This window comes from Microtus ochrogaster, chromosome 8, assembly GCF_000317375.1.
Source record: "Microtus ochrogaster isolate Prairie Vole_2 chromosome 8, MicOch1.0, whole genome shotgun sequence".
Classification (NCBI taxonomy): domain Eukaryota; kingdom Metazoa; phylum Chordata; class Mammalia; order Rodentia; family Cricetidae; genus Microtus; species Microtus ochrogaster.
In genome coordinates this window covers 11536166-11540825 of record NC_022015.1, presented here as the reverse complement: position 1 = coordinate 11540825, position 4660 = coordinate 11536166, and the positions used below count along the sequence as shown (strand labels likewise).

Sequence of the window (4660 nt, the reverse complement as noted above, 5' to 3'; positions counted from 1 at the left end):
CACACACACACACACACACACACACACCATCCGGGCTGAGCGTCCAGGCTCCCTCAGTATCACAAGTACCTCTTACACATCTCCAAATCAATGGATTGGTTAGTGACAAACCCCAGCGAATAAAGCCTTTGGCTTCTGCCCATCTGAATGGATAGAGTAGACAGTGTGGCCAATGTCTGGCTTCTGAGTGGCCAAATATTGCTTCCTGGTAAGAAACAGACCTTGATTCCAGTTTTTCAACTCACTCATGTGACAGCAAGAGAGATCATACCAGGGCCTTTCTCTTACGACCTGCTCTGTGGATCTTCAGTGGCCCCACTGTTTGGAAGTACTCAATTGGTTCTTTGCTGGCCTCTGCAGAGCCTGTACCTCTCCTCCCTGCCTCGTACACCCTTGTGAGCATCTCGCAGAGTCGTCCCCGATTCAGCAGACAGCGCCTTACACTGCAGGTAGACCACATCGCAAGTTTTGAGGAAGCTGAAGGCGTTGAACTTGAACTGGGCCACATTCTTCCCAGAGATATGGAGGTCGGAGTAGGAACTGCCTTTGATGCACCCAATAAAGAAGAAAACCCAGACCTAAGAGGTTAACTAACACATGGCATGAATTTCCTTCAACCCACATAACCAGGCTGGCTTCTAAGGTCCCGAATCCCACAGAGAGTTCTTCCCACTACCCTCACCTTTATGAACAACAACTACCACTATACTACTATACTACTATGTTACTACTACCACCACCTACAGTTTTAACACCATTGTTAATGGAAATCCTATACCTAATCATAAACAGAAGAGAGATGTTTAAATACACTAAAAACAAGTCAAGGCTTTAGCTGTAACCTTTGCCTTCTAGCTCTACCGTATTTTGCCTAAAGGGCAGATTATAAGGTGGATGTTATATTTTAAAATGCACCGAGATTATATAAAAAGTTTATAATCAGCCTGGTAATGCAAGTCAGTGGACGAGGGCTTGTTTACTTACCACCCCAATGTTTTGAGTTCAGTTCCCAACACTACCCAAAGAAAGTATTGTAAACTGTAGGGTGACATAAGTGGTATATTAAGAGGAGATAAAGTGTTGCTATGTAAATGTATAGTTCAAAAGAATCAGAGAAGTTAGAAAAGGTAGGCACAGGGCAGGGAAAGAACAAAAGACAAAGGTAACAAATGGTGGTGGATTCTAATCCAACTACTTGGATAAGAACATTAAATATGAATGGTTCATATTTACACCAATGTAAAGACAGAGATAGATTACAGGAGAATCCACAAAACCTCCATATATGTGCTCTTTACAAGACAGCCGTGTAAATACACAGACACCGACACTGAGATGGAGGGAGAGCAGCATGGCAGCTGCTCCTTTGTTCAGAACAAACTTCAGAGCGCGCATAACTGTCAGGGCCAAGATGGGTGCTTTGTAACAACAAAAGAAAGGGTCAACCCTCTATGAGCTGATCCTTATCCAAGATAATCGAGGTAAGGAACAATCTTTATCACAATATAATAGTCATTAATATAACGCATCCGCAAGCAGAGCGTTAAATATGGGAAGCAAAGGGAACCGAAGTGAGATGCCGACAAGCCCACTGTAGTAACTGGATGCTTCACTCTCTCAACCATAGATCCAGTGGGGAGGAATGCAGTAAGGGCAGAAGGGACCTGAGGAACACTGTTAATCTACTAGATCTGTTGACATTAATTAAAGTCTGTCCAACCACAGCAGAATGCTCATTCTCCTCAATCCAGGTAGAACGTTCATTAGGACAGACCATGTTCCATCCCATAAGAAATGCTTTAATAGTCTTTAAAGGATAGAAAGACATTGTCAGGTAGCAACGGAATTAAACTTAAAATTAATGACAGCAATCTTCCTGGGAAATTCTCAAATATGTGGAAGTAGACGGTATATTTTCAGGCAACTTTTGTATCAGAAATGTCCTAAGAGAAATCTAGGACTGTTTTGAAAGAACTGAAAATGGTGCTTGTGTTGTGGGTGAGAAGAGCCCACAGAGGCTCACTTTTGAATACTTGGTCCCCAGTTGGTGGAACCCTTGGGGAAGCCTGGTTGGAGGATGTGTGTCACTGGGGGTAGGCTTTAGGTTTCAAAACACTAGTGCCATTTCCTGTGTTCTCTGTCTGCCTCCTACTTCTGAATTGAGACGTAAGCACTCCACTTTTCCTGCCTCCGTCCCTTCACACTGCCATTGTGGACCCTAACCCTCTAAATCCATAAGCCAAATCAAACACTTTCTTTATAAGTTTCCTTGGTCACCTTGTTTTGTCACAGCCATAGAAAAGTAAACAATATAATACCTAACTTATAAAAATTTGTGAGATGCAGCTAAGGCAACACCTGGGAAGATTTATATAGCATTAAAATACATATAATTTGTAAAGACATCCGATCAACCAAAGATTTAAAGGCTAGAGAAAGGGGGACAAATTAAGCCTAAAGTAGGAAGAATAGTGTGCTAGTTGTGACATTCTGACACCTAACTGAATTCACCTTAATAGTATGACCATAAGAGGGGTCAGAAGGCAAGAACCTTCTCCCTCTCGAGCGCCCTCTAGTCTATGCATCTCATGCCCAGCTCACAGAAACCTGTGGCAGGTACTGTCTTGCTCCTCTGTTGATCTTTGGCAACAGGTGCCTCACTATTCCCAATGGGCCTAAGGCTGCTGTGGCTCTTACCAGACTAAAGCTGCCACGGAGGAAACAAGTTTCTTAACTAGTCGCCAGTTATCCCTTCATGATCATTTAGCCCTTGTCCTCCAGCCATGACCACTGCCAACTTGAAAGCAGAGCAGCCTGGGATCATCCTTACTCAGGAGACCCCCACACCAGGCCATTAACATCCCTTCATACAGGGAGGGAACAGAAAGGTCATTAGCTCATCTGCTGATTCCGGCCACTCCCTCCTACCCAACCCCAGTTTCATGCGATCTCAGCAGCACTGGGGTAGGAGAGGTAGAAGGTTGACTAAAGGGACCAATCATTCACATCATTCAACAAGATTCACAGGGCTATGTCATCTATGCTGGGGTGGTGCACATGGGGTCACCTCTGTAACCCCTTACTCTTGCTTCTGCAAATAACCCCGGAGAACTTACTGGTCACCAAGATGGACACTGATGAAGTTGTGGGTGGAGTTATCCTTTGTGTTATCAGGAGAAATTAGACATGTGTGTAATGTCCCCAGAGAAAGATATGCAATAACACCTGATAAGATATGAAGGAGCCACAGAGGCAAACAACTTCCCAGGGTTCTCAGTTGGCAAATCACTTGCTGGACCAAATGAGCTCGAAGACATCTGGCTAGTTTAACTAAGAGCTTAGCTCAGGAAAACACATCGACTTATCAGTGTGAGCTAAAGTCCTGAAGATTTGCCCTAGGAGAGGGAAACTAGAAAGGAGGGGAGGATTAGGCTAGCACAGATGGCGTGCCTAGCAAAGTACTGAATGAGGCCTTGGAGGAGTCAAGGGAGGTTGTCTAGGCTGCTGTACTCTCCCTCTTGATCAGTGTCTGGTAGAGACATGCAGGATGTCTGATAGAGACATATACTGATGGAGATATACTGACTGGGGTGTCATGGCGTAACAGTTCCTCCATACATACATGGATGTCCTAAATATCAATGCCATTGTTTCATGCGCTAAGAAGGTGGTTGCAGAGATTAAATAGACACATGTATTTAATGGCTCCGGAATATCCTAAATGTTTGCTTCCTATAGTGTGAAATATAACTAGCTGCTTAGTTAGAGACATAGCAGACAGACAACCTGTCCTCCCTCATCCTCGGCACCCTACCTTGCTCATGGTAGATATGTTCTAACATGAAGTCAAGAAGCACGTTATGAGAACTGCTGGCTTTGAAACTGGGAGAATATTGTCAGCCCAGTCATCACCTGTCTAGCCATCACACCCAACACGCTGTCCACGCCACTGCACCCAACACAATATCCACATCACTGCACCCAACACGCTGTCCACGCCACTGCACCCAACACAATATCCACATCACTGCACCCAACACGCTGTCCACGCCACTGCACGCAACACTCGTTCTGCAGCATCTCAGGATGTGTGTGTGTCTGAAATTCTCCAAATGGGGGAACATCAGACAAATCAGTGAGCCACTTCAGAAACGAAGCAGCTTCTTCTTCTATCTTTCACACATTTTAACAGGAAGTTTAATTTTTCTAAGCCTCCCTTCTTGGATGCATCCATGAAGGTCATGGCTTCACTGTCAGCCTCTCACCTGCCTGATGGTGCCACAGTGGCCATAAGGGATATTGAAGATGAGGTAATGCCCAGTGACCTGGGGATGACACATCATTTAAATGGATGTCCCAGGAGGAGTAGCCTAATCTCCGGAGATAACCTCGGTCAATGACGGCTTGGAAGAGGTGAGGCAAACAGGCCAGCTGAGCTGCAGGAGAGAGAGGGAAGCTGGTACATTGCTGTGTAGCTCAGGGGCTGTCCGTATGCACTACAGGCAGCACTCTGGGGTGGGCTGGGCCTGCCCAGCATCCCTGACTCCATGGTTCTTAACAGTGGGCTGCACAGCAGATATTTACCCTACAGCTCATAACAGTAGCAAAATTACAGTTATGAACTAGCAACAAATAATTTTATGCTTGGGGGTCACCACAA

The 4660-nt window shown here is 45.1% G+C and overlaps 1 long non-coding RNA gene across 1 annotated transcript in view; it reads left to right on the top strand.

Moving 5' to 3' along the window:
• Positions 1-459, top strand: part of LOC101992114 — a 5183-nt gene extending 4724 nt beyond the window's left edge. Inside the window, exon 3 of the long non-coding RNA XR_258350.3 lies at positions 361-459. This is a non-coding gene — a long non-coding RNA (uncharacterized LOC101992114). The remainder of the gene's footprint in view (positions 1-360) is intronic.
• Positions 460-4660: the final 4201 nt, after the last annotated feature.